Consider the following 20,942-nt stretch of genomic DNA (forward strand, 5'->3'; position numbering starts at 1 on the left):
AATAAATTTTATTATGTCGGCATAATAAAAGAATGGATACGTGCTCTTAGCATAGTGCTGGTTCAGAGCATTTCTTTTCCTTTCCACTGACAGCTATGTGTTTCAAGGAAAGGAAGCCCACCAATACTTACAGAATAACCATCCAATCTGGGTGTTAAATCTATGCAACCATCCTTCCAATCAGTTCCAAGACTGACAGTCCTAGGAGAACAATGCATCATGCACTTGAAGTACCCCTCCCTCTCTATGGCCTTGGGTGGGAGGCAAGTGGAACTGATTTTTATATACAACTTATTTTTCTCAGTGCTGAATTTAATTTTAAATTTCCTGAAAAGCTGTACTATATCAGATATTTTCAAGCTATGCTCCATCAAGCCCTAGATTTTCTCAGTTGCCATATAGCTGGAAAGGGACAGAAAAGGACCTAGCGGGTGGGATTCCCATTGCTTCAATCAGCCAGCAAGTGATAGAATCCAGAGAAGAACACAGCCCAGTCTGACCCCAGAGCTCACCATCTTTCCACATAACACCTCCTCGGGGTTTTTAAATTTCCTAAACCAAACGTCTCATCACTTCACTTTTCCAGTAGTTTCAATTCTGAGCAGGCACAACTTGTTCCTCAAAGCTACTCAAATATGGTCTCCCATATGTGGGAACTAATGGGAAATGGAAGCAAAAGGAAAGAATGGGAAGTCTCTCCAGTTATGTGTGCAACAGAGACCCCAGACCCAAGCTAAACTAGAGAAGCCATTGAAAGAGAACAAGAACAGAGATGGAAGTCAAACTCTCTGGGCGTCTAGGATCTCTAAATAGGAAGAGCACTTGCTCTGCCTGTCCCCAAGAATATTATATGAGTCTGAGATGGTGAATAAGCAGGGTCTTTGACAACTTTAAAGATACATTCTGGGAAGACCTACTCATTATCTTGCCTCTGTTGCTTGTGGACTATGTGATTACTGAAGAATTTCAACAAAGGGGAAGCCTAGGGGATAGAAATCTCAATGAGGCTCTGGTGGTGGTCTTGAAGCTGCACTCCAGTAACAAGCAAATTGACTTTTTTTTATATTACAGGTTTATTGGGGGTGACTCGAGGGGCTGAATAACTTAAAGGAGAACTAAAACCTCAAAGGTCACTTGACACCTTCTTTGTGTGAGCATAAGCAAATCAGATGAATTCTCTGTGCCTCGGTTTCCCACTTGAAAAATGGGTTGATATTTAAAACACAATAAGCTCTGCAAAAGAACTGCTAAGCTCTTTTCCATTGCATGGAAATATAGATACAGTACTTCTCACCATCCTCCCTGCCACGAGTAGCCCAAAGTTTCACAGTATAACGCCCTCCTCTGCTAATGGATTATTCCTTCACATTTCTTACCTCATTTTTCTCTAACCTTATCAGGGAGTATTATTTTCCTAATTTTAGAGAAATTAGGAAATTAATTTAGAGAATTTTTATCTTATGAGAAAAATAAGATAACAAATTGGGAAAACACAGAAGAGAGAATTGGATTATACTGAGGCCAGGGATTGTTACTCTAGATTTGGCATCTATTTGATGAATAACACTCTTTCCATGTACCATGTCCTGTACACTCTTTGGACATGTGTTTATTAGTTTCCAACATAGCCCATGTCCAGGTATCCAGGTGTCACTCACCTGTCCCCACTCACCTGCCCCCTGCTACTTCTCTTGCTTTCTTCCTTGGTGTAAACATAAAGATTCACCATGCTCAGGATCTGGGAGCTGGTAGCAACTACAGGTTACTGGATCCCATTGTGGAGCAGAGATCCCAAGTGTAAGGCTCACAGCTCCTCTGACCCAAAGGAAAAGGGCAGAGATCCACCATCCACTGAAGTGGAAGGGGAAGAAACAAGAATTGTCACTGGCTATAAAATGGCTCACATCCCACCTAATGTGCCGCTGACACCCTAGGGATGATCCATGGGAGCAGGTGCCCATGGAGGGTTGAAGCACCCAGACAACAGCGAAAAGAAGAAAATAAATCATGGAAAGCTCTGCCCCAGAGGGTGTGCAGAGGTTATGAGGGAGCCCCAAGTTTATAGCCCATGAGTATGAACATTTCAGAACCATGGATGAGGGACCAATTAAGGAAGAATCCATGCCAACTATACCCTTTGTTGAGGTCTCTGACTCTAAACCAATCTGAGATAGGATGAAATGAAAATTCAAAATTCAAGTGCAAACTTATCAAGGCTGCACTTTACCAGGATGGATCAGAAATCCCCCACCCACCCTTTATCCCAAGGTCCAGCAAATAATCAACAGTGACAGCAACGACAACACTGAGTAACCAGTCTGGGCTGGGCTGTGTGCAATGCAGATGTAGAATGCACAGCCCTGCCATCAAGGAGCTCACAATCCTACAAAGGCTGTCACTGAGTTACTTTTATCCTGAATGTAACCATACCCAATCACCTTCCTTCCAAAGACCTTCCTTCAGAACATTTGACAATTGTGTACAAGTTGGGAAATGTTCCCCAAAATGGAAAAATGGGATCATTTCACTATGAAACCAAAAGAACACCAGGGATGATGAATATCCACTGTTTGATTATAAGAGGCAGCCCAGTGAAAGCTAAAAAACCCAAGACCCCACTAGATAACTTGGCCTTTATCATATCTTAAACACTGTGTTAGTTAGATTCAGTTGTCAACTTGGCCAGGGTGAGCATACCTGGTCTTGTTGCTGTGGACATAAGCCAATGTACATGAATCTCATCTGTTGTAAATTACATCTGCAGTCGACTAGGAGGCGTGTCTGCTGCAATGAGTGATGTTTGACTTTATTGGCTGGTGCTTAAATGAGAGAGCACAATGTAGCACAGCCAAAGCAGCTCGGCATTCCTCATCTCAGCACTCGCAGCTTAGCCCAGGCCTTTGGAGATGCAGAAAGAAGTCACCCCGGGGAAAGTTGTTGGAACCCAGGGGCCTGGAGAGAAGACCAGCAGAGACCATCTTGTGTCTTCCACGTAGGAAAGAACCTCGGTGGAAAGTTAGCTGCCTTTCCTCTGAAGAACCAACAAAATAAATCCCCTTTTATTAAAAGCCAGTCCTCTCTGGTGTGTTGCATTCCGGCAGCTAGCAAACTAGAACAAACACATAGAATAATTTCCTTTTATTTCATATGATGAGGGTCCAGCCTTAATGTTTCAGGTGCAGATGTCTTATCTTGCCAAATAAATGATAAAGCTCCTAAATGACAGGACCAGGTTTTATACTTAACTATATCCCCACAGAACCTAGTATGGAGTGGCTCAGTATAAAACACCACAGATGGACAATTACACAGGAATTGAATACATAACATATACAATAAAAAATTTTAAAAAATTAAAAAAAGAATGGCTGTTATTAAACAAACAGAAAACTACAAATGTTAGAGAAGATGTAGAGAAATTGGAAACTTATTCATTAGTAGCAGGAATGTAAAATGGCGCAGCTCTCGTGGAAGAGAGTTTGGCGATTCCTCTGAAAAACTAGCATTGAGTTGCCCTATGACCACAATACCACTACTGGGTATATGCCCAGAAGAGCTAAAGGCAGTGACACAGACATTGCACACCGATGTTCATAGCAGCATTATTCACAATCTCAAAAGATGGAAACAATCCAAGTGCCCATTATCAGATGAGTGGATAAACAAAATGTGGTATATACAAACAATGGAATGTTAGGCAGCAGTCAGATGAAATAATGTTCCAAAACATATGACAACATGGGTGGACCTTGAGGATGATATGTTGAGTGAAATAAATCAGACATAAAAGGACAAATACTGAATGATTCTGTTTTTATGACTCTGGTAAAGGCCCAACCCTGGAAGAAAAGTAATTGCCCTGCCCCCTTATTGGACATGGCATTCAGGGGTGATGGTCTTCCTGGCAGCGCGGGGCACAGCTCCCGGGGGTGAGTCTGGTGCTGGCACTGCGGGATCAACAACACCTTCTGGACCAAGGGGGGATAGAGTGTAATAAAATAAGACATCAATGTCCAAGAGAGATCAAATGGAGTAGAGAGGCTATTCTGGAGGCAACTCTTAGGCAAGCTTCAGTTAGTGCTAATTGCCATGGTTTGCTAAACCCCAACCAACATCATTTCTGTTGACTCTTGAGAACACCTAGGGCTTGAACTGAGATTCTGTAAAGGTTTCATACACTAAGTTTGTTTTCCTGGAACTTATAATTCCAGGAGGGTACCTAAGTCAGAAAAAAACGTGAAACCCAGAGGGATCAGCCTTTCCAAGATTAGCAATTCATTACATCCCCCTATCCTTTAGTGTCGGCACCCCTTCTCAAAGTAAAAAAGTCAGAACAAGCACTGTCCAAAGATCCCTATAGATTGGGAGAAGGACCAAAGGAGAAGGAGGAAGTATAACAGGCAGTATAGGATTTGGCAAACATGTATGCCTGCTGAATCACTCTATTAATATTCCTTCTACCTTTCAATGTTTAGGTGGAATAGTAGCCCATGAAAAATTCTGAGATCTGTTATGTAACTACTTGTTGAAGTGTGCTTTGAAAATTATTGCTTTTTTCTTTCCTTGCTTTGTCTATATGTTATGTTTTACAATAAAAAACATTTTTTAATTAAAAAAAAACGCACAGACTTGAATTTGAGTCCCATATACGCCTCTTCAAGGATGTGGTATCTTGGGCAAATCAATCTTTCTGTGCCATTTTTCTCATCTCTAAAACTAGAAAAACAACACTACCTGATCCGAATGTGGTTAGAGATCAATGAAGTAGCAAACGTGACGTGTTAACCTACCTACCAGTGGACAGGAGATAGTTATACTGTGTCACTTCGGACTGCTCTAGGCAATATGTTAAAACAATGTCACATCTATATTCCCACTCAATGGAAAAAGAACCTTTTCAGCTCAGACCCAATCTGACAGAGACGTACAAAGTAAAAAACACTCTTGTGCACCAACAAACAAGGCTGATTGAAAGCAATTCAGGAGAGCACCATTCCCAAAGGCCAAGGGTATTCAGGAAAAAAACAACATGGAGGGCCAAGGAGAGAGGTAAACCCCTAAACCTCTGTTCTCAAACCCAAGCCTCAATGGCTCCTGTGTTTTTTCTCCTCGTCTCATGCTTTCTGGGACACTTCATTACTTTTCTGCACAGTGCAACTTTGCTTTTACAATGTAAATCAGTCTAGTCTTATCGCTTCTTAAGTTTTGCCACTCTATCTGTTGTCCCAGTTTTATATCACAAAAGTCCAGAAATGGAACAATTAGAGATCGAATTCTCTGCTGTGAATAAGGGTAATGAAGAGGCTTTGAATAATCATACTCATTTTCCTCTTACCCAGTAATAAAATATTCCAGCCCAGAAACTGGGACATATAAACAGGGAGAAGCAGATCCAACCCTTTGGCAAAGGAAGGGAAATACAGAGCAGAGCACAAAAGCTGAGAGCCTTCACCATTCCTCTGAGAAGGGATTGGAAATCAATACTTGAAATGTCACTCTATAGCACTTACATTTTGTACATTATTATGATGAAGTGTACTAAATTACATGCAGTTCTCATGCCATAGCTAAAGCTCATTCTCAAAAGATGCTATTTAACCTCAACAAAGTCCAGAAGCAAAGTGCAGCCCAGGATTTTTACATATATTCTATGTATTTTATCAGAAAATAATTCAAAATTATACACAAGAAAAGCATAATGTAATGAAAACTTTACACTCACACAGTCTTATCGATAATTAAACTTTGCAATATTTACTTCTGAAACTTTTTCTTAAGAAACAAAATTGATGCTAGAAATAGATATGATAGAGAGAGAGCGATAGAAAGATGGGTGGATGAGTGGATATAGAGATGAGAGAGAGAAAAAATGCATATAGGGCTGAAGCCCTTTGTGTATCCATTTTCTTTTTTTTCTTTAGTCAGTTCAATTAAGTTATTATTATTATTATTATTATTATTTCTTTTTGATGTAATTTTTTAGATATATTCACACACCATATAAGTATCATCATATAGTTGTACATTCATCACCACAATTTTTGAACATATTCATTATTCCAAAACAAAATAAAAATAAGAATAAAAGTAAAAAACAACACCCAAAATATCCCATACCTACCTCCTACCTACTCTTTGTTTTTTGTCTTTCTTTTTCTTGCTCATCTGTCCATTCGGTGCATAAAAGGAGTGTCTATCATAAGGTTTTCACAATCACACGGTCACAGCTTATGGTTATTCAGTCATCTTCAACAATCAAGGCTATTGGATTATAGTTCAACAGTTTCAGGTATCTCCCTCTGGCTACTCCAATAAGCCAAAAACTGGAAAGGGATAGCTATATACTGCATAAGAATAACTTCCAGAATGACCTCTTGACTCTATTTGAAATCTCTCACCCACTGGAACTTCATTTTGTTTCATATTTCTTCTCTCTTTTGTTCAAGAAGCCTTTCTCAATCCCATGATGTCAGGTTCATCCCTGCGAGTCACGTCTCTCATAGTGGACTGAACAGTGAGTTCACCTGCCGAGTTGGCTTAGAGAGAGAGAGGCCACATCTGAGCAACAAAAGAGCTTCTCTGGGGGTGATTCTTAAACATGACATTAAGTAGCTTAACTTCACCTTTGCAGAAATAAGAGGGCAAACCCCCAAGATCAAGGGCTCAGCCTGTTATATTGGTAGTTTCCAATGCTTGTGCGAATATTAGGAATTCCCCAAGTGGGGAAGTTTAATATTTCCACATTTTCCCCCAGTACCTCAAGGGGCCTTTGCAAAATACTTTTTTATTCTCGGCCCAAATTACTCGGGAATGTATCGGAGCATCACACTAACCTGTACAAACCAACAAGATCTCATTCCCTATTTAAAGTTCCATGTAATTATGGTGTTCGAATAAACTGATCCTACAAGTTAAATTAGATAGTGTTCTACCAAAAATATAAAGTTTGCACCAAATTAACATCTCTTCCTTTGGTCTCACACAGAAGTTGCAGTTTTAAAACATAGTCAATACTATTCTTTACCCTGTATTCTGATTTACCTTAGATCTAACCAGATCAGCTTCATTCATATCTCATATTGAAGTCTGATCTCTTTTTCAGCTTTTTTAACAGTTGTGGTATGGGGTAATGCTGACTTTCACAGCTGAAGAACTCTACTTCTGAGTCTCAAGTGTCACAGAAATATGCATCTCTCTTACTCCCCTGTCAGGATTAACTCTTGTCATGAATTCAGTATTTATCCTGCTCATGCATTATTTGTATCCATAATTGTTATCCATAAACATTATATAATTTAGTTTTGCATATCTTTAAAATTTATATAGATTGCATCAAACTCTAGATGTCATTTTGTAATTTGCCTTTTTTCATGGAACATTGTTTTTAATATTTTTCCATGTTGATACTTTAGTTCAACTTTAGCTTTAATTCAAATTATATAATTTTAATTTATATATATATATATTCTAATGCATAAAAACACCACAGTTTATTTATTCATTCTCTTGTTGATGGGCATTTGCGTTGTTTTGAAATTTTTGCTATTCCTAATAATAAATATTCTTCTACCATCTCCTTGTGCTCATCTGCAAATCTATTTATATGGGCTGGTTCTCAAGGTGTAATCCCCACCAGCAGAAGGGAACATGTTAGAAATTCAAATCCTCTGCCCCTTCCTCAAACTTACTGAGGAAGTGGGGCCTTAGAAATCTGTAGTTTTTTTACAAGCAGTCCAGGGATTCCAAGTTTGAGAACTGTTTCTCCAGGGAATAAACCTAAATGAGCATCTCCCACCTGGCTAAATAATGCAGAACTGCTCTCCAAAGGTGGTTACCCAACGATATTCCTCCCACAGGAATGTTTGAGAGTTGACAAATTTCTCCTACTAACACTTGGTAAAGACAGATTTTTACAGTTTTGACTATCTGAGCGCTGTCAAATACTCATTGGCCTTATGGAATTCCTCTCCTGTGAATTGCCTTCTCTCATTTTGCTGTTGTTGAGTTTATCATTTTTAATGGTTCTTCTAAGCCTTTTGTATTTTCTAAACACTCATCTTCCGTCCTGACCAAGAAGGTCAAACCCAAGATCCCAAAAACCAGCAGTCACAAACTCGACCAACCTGCCCACATTGCCCACCCCAAGCTCGGGAAGTGTGCTCTTGTACACATCGCCAAGGATCTCAACCTCTGTGAACCAAAGGCCAAGGCCAAGGATAAAGGCCCAGGCTCTGACTCAGGTCACTGTTCCTGGTCATCCTCTCAAAGGTGCCCAGGCTTCCAGGAGGGCTGTTGAGTAGAGCCGTCCATCGGCCAGTGTGATGGAAGGACTGGTGTGACCCATGGGTTGCCATCTGCATGGGGCTGGCACCTCCTGTACTATTTGTACAAGTATACCCAAGGCAGGAGTTTTCAAACAAGCAAACAAAAAGAATATATATGCACCACTTCTTGTGTGCAAATTGTATATACACATGTACCTACATGTTAGATCACACTTGCTAATTTTATTATTCAAAGCTGCTATATCTTTTCTAATTTTTGCCTGCTTGATTTATGGAGTTGTGTTCATATCTTATTACAGTTGAGGTTTTATGAATTTCTGCCCGTAAATATCCTGTTTGTATTATTTATTATGAAGTTATAATAAATAACACATGCATTAGCAGCACGCAACTTCATGATAATTACATCTTCTTGGTGTATGGTTACCTTATTATTTTGTGGTTTCTCTCCTTATCCTTATAATGTTTTTTCCTTAAGATCTATTTTGTCACATTAATTTTGCTATATGAATTTTTTGTTAGTGTTTATATTACACATTTTTCCCATTCTTTTTTTTTAGCCCATGTAACTTTGTTCATTCTGTGCCTTGGAAGAAGCATGGAGCTGCCTTTTGTCTTTGATCCATCTGATTGCTTCCGTCTTTTAATAGATGAATTTAATCCATTTACATTTCTTGTGATGACTAGAATTTAGACTTATAATATTGTCTTTGTGTTCTCTGTTTACCATGTTTTGCTTCTTTTCTTCTGTTCACCTTATTTTAGTTTTAGCAAGGATACTATATTCCTTTTATCCTCTTCTGATCCGAAAGCCTTAAATTTTAAGTCTATCATCTTACTGGTTACCCTGAAATTTTTAATCTACATACTTAACTATACATTTTTCTGACAAAGTCTAAAACTATTCAGTATTTTTGTCTTCCTTCCAAATGTAATAAGAGACTTAAGTATGCTTTAAGTACACACTGAACAGCTGTTCTACCTTGTTATCATTGTTTTTTAAAACAAAAATATTATAACTTTTAGAGTCTAACCACTTGGTAAAATCTTCAACACACTTCATCAATTCTGTGCCACCAACATTCTTAGACCCTAGAAGGAAAGAGACTGGGATTCTTAGTATTCAGAGTTCATTATGCAAATGGTCACCTGATTCCCCTGCTTTTAGTACAGTAACCCCACTCTTAACTGTGCCTGAGATACTCCAGTCAAGACACTCATCATTTCCAAAGATAAACCTTCAAAATGTTCCTGCTATGAGGAAGGGAGAGTTGTCTAGCCCTGCTGATGGGAGACAGGGTCTCAAGCAGCTTTCACCTAGTTCTCTTTGCTTTAGCTCCTATTTTTACTGCAAGTCCAAAGTTTTCATGAATTATTAGTTCCTGAGACCTAGAGATTCTGCAGTGTGAATTGGGTTTTTCTCAGCTTTCTGTCTGGATAACTTAAAGTCCGGTTGTGTCAGATCTGCTAATCATCACCACTCATCCATCTCCTAACCTGATTCCAGAATATTATTGCCCTTGTCTCTTTATCTGTTCTCTCCATCTTTATTGATTTATTTCTTTTTTCTCTTTTTAATAATTTTTCTGTAGCTTCCCTCTGCTTCAGAGAGGTAGTCAACTTAGGTGCATGTGACCAAACTGCCATCTTAACTCAAAGCCCCCTATTTTTCATTTCAATCACTATGTTTTTATGTTCAAAATTTTATTGGCCCTTTTTCCTATTGCGTAATCTTGTTTTTTGTACATTTTTCATAATTTTCATTATTTTTAATGAAAGTTGTAACTGTATTTTTTAAATAATCAATATATTTTTAAGATTTTTCTGATCATCCTATAAAATTAATTCCATCTGAAGTTAATTCATGTCCGTTTCTTAGTATTAACTTTCATTCATAAGTTTGTGCTTATTTTACAGTCTCATTTGGAGTATGTTATTTCATCTCCTTCTCTCTTTCTTTCCCTCTCCCTATTCACCCAACCCTCTTTTACTCCTACATTCAACTATCTTTTCCAGCAGCTTTGGAAGACCTTCACCTTGATCCAAACTCAATAACCACGGTTCCCAAGGTCAGTTAGAGCCCTCGGGGCTGTGGTAGATGTGGGCCAAGACAAAGGAGAGCTTGACCAGCTCCAGTCGCAAGGTTATGCTTCATCCTTCTCCCCCAGCCTCAAGCTAGGTATAAGCCATCACTCTATCAGCATTTGGCAAGAAGTTTATTTCTATCCTCTTTCTATGAAGGTGGGGAATGAAAAAAGAACACCACCCTAGCCCTGGGCTCCAATCGGTGTGTGTGTCTCTGCTTTCCCATCTTATGAGGAATAACGTTGACTCATTTACCACCCCTGACCCACTCTACATCCCAAACCCAGCAAGCCCACCCATCCCTTCAGCCCCATTCGCTTTTTTGTTATGCCGACTTGGAGTCTCAAAAATGTTTGTCTTTTATCTGAGCCTGAAAAGGCTTTTTACCTGTTTTCTCTTTTTTATTTTATCCAGAACTGCTATGTTTCTGGAGCAAAATGGATTCTTTTTTTTTTTCCAAGAAATCTTCACACACATACATTCTATAAATGGTGTACAATCAATGGCTCACAATATCATCACACAGGTATATATTCATCATCATGATCATTCGCATTTGCATCACTCCAAATAAAAAGAAAAGGAAAAAAGAAAAAATTCATACATACCATATACCTTACACCTCCCTCATTGACCACCAGTATTTCCATCTATCCAATTTACTTTACCCTTTGTCCCCCCTATTATTTATTTCTTTTTATCTATATTTTTTTACTCATCTGTCCATACCCTGGATAAAAGAAGCATCAGACACAAGGTTTTCACAGTCACACAGTCACATTGCAAAATTATACAATCATCTTCAAGAATCAAAGCTATTGGAACACAGTTCAACAGCAAAATGGATTCTTGAAGCATTAATTTACTACTACATCTTGACCTAGATATCACTAGATAAAAAGTTACATAGTTGGGTTGTATGAACCTCAACTGTAGTCAAAATTTCGATGCCCAGAGTGGTCAGACAGATTAGCAATTCTATTGAATGCCACTTAGCCAGGCTTATTTTTTTCTCCATCTGTTGCATATTCCTGAAGCACCAGGCATACCGGAGGCAGTCAAGACTAAATGTTAGCTGAATCTGGTTCTGAAAATTGAGAATTCAGTCATAGAGTTGAATTGAATAGAAATGAAATGAAATTGAGTTAGTTTATTTTACAAAAATCCACTCCTGTAACTATAAATGTAGAACCTCTCAGGGTGAGGATTAGATGATAAGATATGTGTAAGGCACTTTAGTACCCTGTCAGGCATGTGTTAATTACATTAGGATGCACCTGGTATTAGAATGCGCTGCAAGAGGCTAGGGGATTCAGTGGGGATAGAGGTCTTTAGAGCATCAACAGGAAAAGAGAAACAAAGGAAATGGCTCTCCAGCCAATAAGGAGAAAGGACTAAACACAGAGAAAGATGATTATCACCAATGAAATGAAGTTTCCTTCCCTTCCAGGAAACTTCATCCTGCACACAGTAAGCAAAGAATTATTAACATAAATCCACATAGGCTGTGTAAATTCAGAGAAGCTGCTGAAAGACAACATATCTCAGAGACCCTCTGACATGAATTGAAACATTCTCTGAAGGCTGTGATTCATCTCTCTTGTTTATAACCTTATGCCTAGCACATAGTGAGTATTTAATAACTGCCGAAAGAATAAATAGATTAAAGGTGCTCAGAAAGAGGTAACTGTAGCAGATCCCAACTCCGGCCCCTGTGGGAACAAACTTAGGTTGCTACGGAGAGGTGGCAAATCGGCAGAGGGCGTATTCTCTAGGTCTCCAGAATCAAGTATAAAAGGGGAGAATTCAACCCAATAAATGAGTGTCCAACATTGACCACTGGGAGAAGCAGAGTAAGTACATTCAAGGTCATCCCTTTACAGCAAAGAAATGGTGAGATCTTAAATTATGGGTTAGTGCACCCACAGGAGTAAAACATTAGTGATAAAATGTTTGATGGGGGTGGATATATTTTCTGTCAATTAAACATAAAATTTTTTTTGTATGCTATATGGCATGGTCACATTTCATTCTTTTTCCATGTAAGTATCCCGTCATTATAGCACCATTTGTTGAATTTCTGATCCTTTTTTATTTGTTTGTTTGCATGTTTGTTTTGGGGAAGTGCATGGGCTGGGAATCGAATCCGGGTCTCCTGCATGGCAGACGAGAATTCTATCACTGGACTACCCTTACATTCCCTCGATTAAATATATCAATGCATTATGTAGTAAGAGTGCTTGGCCTGAGTTTCAGATCTTCCCAGAAGTACTAGGAAAGGAGAGTATGACAACCAAAAAACAGCCCGTAGAACCAATTTTGAGGAGATTCAGAAAGAAATCGCATACATGAAGGTGTAATCCCACATCCTCAGAGTGTAGCTGGCAGTCAGAGGATGAGGAAACACTGAACCCCAGCCACTCACCCAGGGTGGACACAGTTCCCTCAATTTGTACTCAGGAAGAAGGCTTATCCCCTCCCTTCACACTCCTAAATCTTTGCCACCTCTCCCACCCTCTTTACATTTCCGTTGAGGATATGGGATTCATGCTCCATTCCTCCAAGATGTCTCTGTCTCTATGCCAGCCTTGTATTCCCTCCCACCTCATAGAAGGAGGGCCACTCTGCTTAGTGACTGGGTGGATACCCCGAGCATGCATGTGTCAGCTCTTTCTGATTCCCTCGGCATTTTCTTTCCCCTTTCCTTCCCTGTATCCTTGCTGGAGAAAAGCCTACAGATTTGAGTGGGAACATTTAATTGGGGGATTGAGGATTAGAAGGCTTGATATTGTCTATAAGACCAAGCCACATTCTCCAATCCAGTAAAGCTGATCACTGTCCCCTAGGGTATATTTTGCATTTGGCATCATAGAAATCCCAACAGTTGAGAGTGGGCATCCAGGGCAGCCAATGTTGCCAATGGCCCCAAGCCTTGCTGGTCAGTTCCCTGAGAAAGATCAACACAATTTCCAGACTGGTCCAAATATATAAAGAAAAGCTGGACATCAGTAATCATCCAGCAACCAGATCAATTTTCTCAGTTGTAAGTTAATGCCAAGGTTAGTTTTTTAATGCTGTCGTAAATCGAAGCATCACACACTTAGTGGCTTAAAACAGCACAGACTTATTTTCAGTTCTGAAGATAAGTCTTGTGGGCTCAACTAAAATCAAGCTGTCAGTTGCACTGCATCCTTCACTGGAGGCTCTGGGGAGAGTTTGCTTCCAGACTCGCTCAGGTTGTGAGCAGGATTCACTTCCATGTGGTTGTGGGACTGGGGTCTCCCTTTCCTTGCTGGCTGAGGGTCAAGGGTCATTCTTAGCTTCAGAAGGCTGCCCACATGACTTGACCCAGGAGTCCCTACAACCTCCTTCCCACTCTTCAGTTCTCTCTAACTTCTCTTTCTGCTTTATCTCTCCTGCTTCCTCTTCTCTGCCTCACCCTGACTTCAGTCACAAAAAATTCCTCTGCATGTAGGGCTCAAGAAACTATATTAAGTCCTCCCAGATAATCCAGGATTATCTCCTATTTGATGTACCTGACCTTCATTACATCTGCAAAATCCCTTTTGCCGTGGAATCTAACATATTCACTGGATCTGGAGATTAGGGTGTGGACATCCTTGGAGGGCCATTACTCAGCCTACCACAATAGCCAAGGAAGTCCAGGTCTAAAAGTAGTTTAGATGACTCAGCAAATGGAATACAAGTGGCCCCTTCAGTACAATTCCATCTTGTTGCTTCTTAAACAACCTCTTGCATTTTCACAGTGACGTACCATTTCCCACCCATAGAAAATTAGAAGCACTTTAGAGATGCTTCCTAATCCTAAATCCATATGGGACCCTCTTAGAACTGGGACTCACGGTCTCCCTGAAATTACTGCTTAAGCTGTAGGGTGTCAGTGCCCTTTGCTTGTTGGCAGGCAGTAAGAGAGAGGTCCCGCTTGGGAGAACATATAACTACATAGGTCAGTGCTCAGAAACGGGAACAGGAAGAAGAGTAGAAGATGCACCAAGAGAGGGAAGCCTTCAAAAAGCACCTGCTATATGCTTTTCTGATCTGCTTTTATAGCTACAATCTCTTCCTATTTATTCATTTCATGTAATTATTTATGAAGTCATTTCTCCAAGGAATGAAGAATGAATAAGACAGAACTCATCCCTCAGTGAACTGGACTGTAGCACTCTGATTACAAGCACAGCTTTAGAGACGGGCATAGCTTTCAATCCAAGCTTTCTACTTCCTAAATTTATTACTTCGGTCAGGTTATTTAACCTCTGGGCCTTAGTTTCTTCAACTGTAAAACGGGAATAACGCCAACTAAGTGTTAACAATAGGTAGGCTCAGTGTCCAGTGTCTAGTAAGTGTTCAATAGATGGTGATTATTGTCATTGCCATTGTTGGGAAGAAACTTTATTATCCCCATTTTACATGAGAAGTCAAGGCTCAGGAAAAGATCACAGATCCAAGCTGTCATTTTATAAGGCATAGTCTGAACACCGCAACTGAAATGACTAAGAAACCCAGGAGAGTCCTTTGTCTCCAGCACCTAAACTCTGTAATCCTTGATAAAGCAGAAATGTCATATTCAACCTTGTGGGTTTTATAGTCTTTAGAGAAATAGATGAATATTTCTGTCTTGGTAACATCACCCAGAGCCACATAGCTAATAAATGGTCTCCTGGAAAGCTGGCAGGACAGCCAGAGCTAGAACCAAACTCTCAAAACTGCCTGTCCAGAGTTCTCATCACTAAATCAACTTGAACACTCAGTACTATAAATACAAGCAAGATGGATTTCCTACACAAGTGAATAAAGTATTAAAAAGGCAAAGGATTAGGATTTGGAGTCTGTATGGCATTCCTGTTCATTTTCTTTTCTCCAGAGCCTGTCCAAGAAGCCATATATACTCTGAAACTGTGAGTTGACCTTCTGGGAGGAAGTTTCATCCATGCATAAGCATCCTTATCAGATGCGAAAGCAAATATCACTTAGGAATTCCACATTATAACCCAGCACACTCCTCTGTGTCTCTGTGTATTAGTTATCAGTAGCTGTGTAACAAGTTGTTCCAAAACGTATTAGCTTAAAAGAATGCACATTTATTATATCAAAGTTTCTGTGAATCAGTGTGCTGATTTGAAACAGTTATGTGCCCCAGAAAATCTATGTTCTTTTCATCCTAATTCAATACTGTAGGGTGGAACCTTTTGATTAGATTGTTTCTATGCAGATATGAAAGACCCAATTGTGGATGTGATATTTGAGGTGTGACCCAGCCCATTCAAGGTAGGTCTTAATTAGTTTACTGCAGTCCTTTAAAGATGGAAACATTTTAGAGAAAGCTTAGATGCAGACATTTGGAGATCGAGACAGAAAAAGCCCAGGTACTAAACAAGGACTCACAGAAATAGCCAGAAACTGAAGAGAAGAAATCTCCATCCCCAGGAGATGAAACCAGAATTTTGCCCTAGAGCAGCTAAGTGAGGGCCCACAGATGCTTAGAAAGGAACTGAAATCAGAAGCTGGAAGCAACAGAACCAGGAACAAGGACCAACAGACACCAGTCACATGCCTTCACACATGGCAGACATCGACCTTTCTTCGGAGTCAAAGTATCATCTCTGGATGTCTTCATTTGGACTTTTTTTTAAGGCTTTAGAACATAAACTTGTAACTTAATAAATCCCCTTTATAAAAGCCAATCCATTTCTGCTATGTTATACTGCAGCAGCTTTAGCAAACTAAAACAATCAGAAATCCAGGTATAGCTTGGCTAGTTCACTGCTTCACAGTGTCTCACAAGGCTGTTAATCAGGATGTCAGCCAAGGATTTTCAGTCTCATCTGAAGGCTTGCCTAAAGAAGGATCTGCTTCCAAACTCACTAACTGGTTGTTGGCACAATTAAATTTCTCATGGACTATTAGGATGAGGAACAGCCACTCTTCCTCACTGTTGGCCAGAGGCTACCCTCAATTCCTTTCCATGTAAGCATCTCCAATATGCAGCTGTCTCATCAAAGCCAGTACAGAGAGAGTCTCCAGGCAATATGGAGATTGCAGTCTTTTTTAAGCTAATGATAGAAGTGATATCCCATCACCTTTGTTATTTTCTGCTGGTTAAATGCACACTCAAAGAGAGGGAAATAGGGCATGAATACCAGCAGGCAGGGATCATTGGGGCCATTTTAGAAGTCTACCTACCACAGCTTCTTACAGTGAGCTCTCAACTTCAAACTGGACAGAGGGATAACCCTAGTTTCCTTCCAGTTTCCATGGTCTGTGGGCTAAGAGGGCTTATGACCCAGAAAGATAAGGCATTTGACAGCCAGCACAGGCTTGGTTCTCCTGACCCTATACTGGGCAGATGTTTAGACTCAAGGCCTTCAAAAAGAAGTCTTGAGCTGAATCATAACTCATGCTTCTTTGAAATTTAAACCAAGAAAAGATAATTTCATACTTCCCCTCAAGAAGTACTTTAGACTCAAGTGCAGGCTCAAATCTATTTATACATCAACATGTCTTCAATTTAAAATAGAGTAGGTTTTAGGACACTATTCTTTTTTTTTTTTTGGAGGAGGAGGCAGTGCATGGTCTTGGAATTGAACCCAGGTCTCCTGCATGGAAGGTGAGCATTCTGCCAATGAATCACCCATAAGCCCACTCTTCATTTATTTAACAAACATTTACAAAGGATTCTATTGACCAGAAATGAGAAGGAATGACCTAAAAAAAATACTGATATGTGAATCCTATCCTCAAGAAACTCACAACCTTGTAGGGGAGATGAGACAGTGCATAGAATTTTCAAGGCAGGAGCAAAGTATCAGGTACCTAAGGAGAGGGCAGAAGATCAGCTCCCTTGGAGGAAAGAATGGACCCTTCTATGTAGGGTATCAAGGATGAGATGATGTAGTGGCTGAACCATCAGTTATTAGGGAACCTGGGACAGTGGAGATGGGAGCAGAAAAGAGGTTAACCCAATAGAGCACCAGTAGTCATGGCAGTCAGGCCTGCAGGGGAAGCATATTCAAGAGCAAGGCAAATGGGGACAAGGGGGCATGATGACAAGGAGTGGGAATATGATATGAAAGGAAGATTGGAGCTATAATGTCAAAGACCTTAAAGGTCATCTACCATTATTAGCATAGTCAAAGGAAGAATAGATTTTGGAAAGTGTCCATCCCCTCCTGTGGACTCTGTCCTCCCCAGGAGACAGGGAACCACCAGCTCGCTTTGAGCCAAAATGGTCTTAGCTTTCCAACAAAGGCAAGCATTCAACCCTCTTCCTTGGCATCTGATATCTTCTAGATGGTGGAAAGAGTTCTATTTCTTATGCATATTCCAAGAGTCCAGAAGGAAGGCAATATGGTGGCATCAAGAATCACATGATAGACCTCAGAGAATGTCTTTTGTTGCTCAGATATGGCCTCTTATCTCCAAGCCAACGCAGCAGGTGAAATCACTGCCTTACTCGCCCCCACTCCCCCCACCCCACCCCATGTAGGACATGACTCCCAGTGGTGTAAATCACCCTAGCAACACGGGACAGAAATCCCAGGATTTGCTAGGAGCCAGCATCACGGGAATGAGAAAGCCTTCTTGACCAAAAGGGGGAAGAGAAAAACGAGACAAAGTAAAGTTTCAGCAGCCAAGAGATTTCGAACAGCTAAGAGGTTATCCTGGAGGTTATTCTTATGCATTATACAGATTTCCATTTTTAGTTTAAGGTGTTTTGGATGGCTGGAGGAAGGTAACTGAAACTGTTGAACCGGTGTTTCAATAGCCTTGATTCTTGAAGACAATTGTATAATTATATAACTTTTCCAATGTGACTGTGTGACTATGAAAACCTTAGGTCTGATGTTTCATCTAGGGTATGGACAGATGAGTAAAAAAAATTGATAAAAATAGACAAATAATGGGGGGACAAAGGATAAAATAAATTGGGTAGATGGAAATACTAGTCTTCAATGAAAGGGAGGGGTAAGGGGTATGGCATGTATGAGTTTTTCTTTTTTCTTTTTATTTCTTTTTCTGGAGTGATGTAAATGTTCTAAAAAATGATCGTGGTGATGAATACACAACTATGTGATGCTATTGGGAGCTATTAATTGTACACCATGTATGGAATGTTTGTGTGCTAAGATTTATCAATAAAAATATTTTTTTAAAAGAAAGAATCACATGAGTACTAAAATCAGAAAAACATAGATTTTAATCCACATTTTTCTATTTGCTGACTCAGTGCTCTTAGGAAAGTTAATACATTTATGAACTTCTACTACTATGTTCCTAAAAGACTTAAGGCAGATGTTGACTGAGCCTTGGTTTCTATAACTGCAAGATGGAAAATAGGTGATCCATCATGACAGTGCCTGACACACAGTGGGTTCTCAGGAAATTATATGTGGAATTGTTATTACTACCACTAATTATAATAGTGGTTAAGGCTTAGGTGATAATATTATCAGTAACATTATACTATTTACTATATGCCCCTTCACACAAAAACTTTTCTGACCCCTGTTTATCTAACAAACCTACCTAAGAATCATCTGATGCTCTAAGAAAATGCAATTTTGATTCATTATTTACTATTAATAATGACCCAGACCTGTAAAGTTAGATGTCAATTGTCCAATACATGTGCAAGGGAATACTGTCCAGTGGAAAAGATGCCCCCTAAGGTTATGGTTTTATTTTCTTCTAGGACATTAAGTTTTGTACCTAATTTAGACTCCTCCATTAGCATTCTTTTCTTTCACTGACAATTTTTACCTCAATCTCTTGTATCCTTCTGTGAATTAGATTTGTCACCCAGTTGATTTCCTCAGTAACAAGTTTAATAAATCTTTACACATGCCTACTGATTATTTGTATGAGTTATATTCTAAACTGAAAATTATGCTTTGACCCAACATTTACACTACCACAAAACAAAGAAATAATCATGACTCTTAGTTGTGTCCCATGATGTAAATAGCTGATTGCCAACTGCCATGTTATGTTCTATCATGTTTCAGAGAGTTCTAATTTTATCCTCTAGAATATCATACTGATCTTTCAAAGACTTAGTGACCAGGGAAATGAGATGGGAAAAAGTTGTTTGGGCTCTATATTAAAGTTCAGTGGGAACAGCCTTCCAAGAACTCTTTTTGCCCACATACTCCAAAATAAAATTAAAGGTGCTAATGAAATATATAGTGAAACAAGCGCAACTGGAGGAAAAGTTGAGGCCTCAAGGGAAATAATAAACCAGGTAAAAATAAAATCATCTAGCAACTGGAGTCCTCTATTGAGTGAGGGTACACAAAATCTGGAAGGTGAAGAAGCTATGAACAAGGTGCAATAGGAAGGTGCAGTTTAGGATTTAAAAAGTGGAACAGTTCAGGTGATGGCAAAGTTCAGGTGTGGCTTTGGGACCTTGTTTCTAGAGGACAAAAGGGCTCTAGAGGTGATAGGATGACAAAGCTTCCAATATGCAGCTAGAATTTCCCCTAGGTCATTCCAAAGGGCATTGAGGACACAAGAATCCAGGCAGGATTGGAGTAGAAGAATGTTTATACATCAAGTGCTAAAGGTTTTCAAAAATGTAGAAGTGTGAGCGGGCCATGGTGGCTCAGTGGCAGAGTTCTCGCCTGCCATGCAGGAGACCCGGGTTCGGTTCTCGGTGCCTGCCCATGCAAAGAATAAATAAATAAATAAAATAAAATAAAATGTGGACGTGTGAGGAGCAGGCCCACAGATTGCAATGACGAAAAAAGGAAGAGGGAGATCTGGTCTCAGAAAAAAAACTGTTCTGAATTAAAAGCATTAGAATTAGGGAAGCAAAGAGGCTGCTGTTCCTTCTTCCAGGCCCTTGGTTCAGAGATGTAGGAAGATGAGCTACAGAGAAGCTAGGAGCCTCAGGGGACAACCAGGTTTCAGCTAAGGAGGTGCAGGCACTGTTTCAAAACATTACTGAGGTAAAGAAGTTGCTTACAGTAGAAACAGGGCTTCCAGGGAGCCAAGTGGAAAGACGTGAGAGAGAACAACATGGAAGCAGAACAACTGAGGGAACTGGAAGCCTGGTTTTGATGTGGCAACGCAGTGCAGTGACCCAGAACGACAGGAATGAGAGACATGGCAGGATTCACAGATCTCAATATTCAGAAGAGGAAATGACCTGTCAGATAAAATTCACAGCAGACCCATCTCATACTTTAGGGGATCAAAGAACCGAGGCAAAATCAGTCACAGCTTCAGCTTTCATTTTTCCCATGTGAACAGAGCCAATAATACGTGCCCTGGCAAACTAGTTTATAGAAGGCAGAAAAACTACATTTATTTATATTCAACAAGCATTTCCAGAACACCTAATGTGGGGCAGGTACAAGGTACTGAAAGGGATACCAAGGTGTGGCTTTGTGGCCTGATTTCATAAGAAAACAGTGTGGAGCTGCCTCGAATGATAAGAATCCTTCTACAATTGAATCAGGGCATGGCTCAAAAAAGGACAAGAGGGCATCACAGCCAACAAAGAAAATAATCTTCACATAATGAGTACTGCTTTTTTTGTGCTTTACACAC

This window comes from Tamandua tetradactyla, chromosome 9 (assembly GCF_023851605.1).
Source record: "Tamandua tetradactyla isolate mTamTet1 chromosome 9, mTamTet1.pri, whole genome shotgun sequence".
NCBI classification, from domain to species: Eukaryota; Metazoa; Chordata; class Mammalia; order Pilosa; family Myrmecophagidae; genus Tamandua; species Tamandua tetradactyla.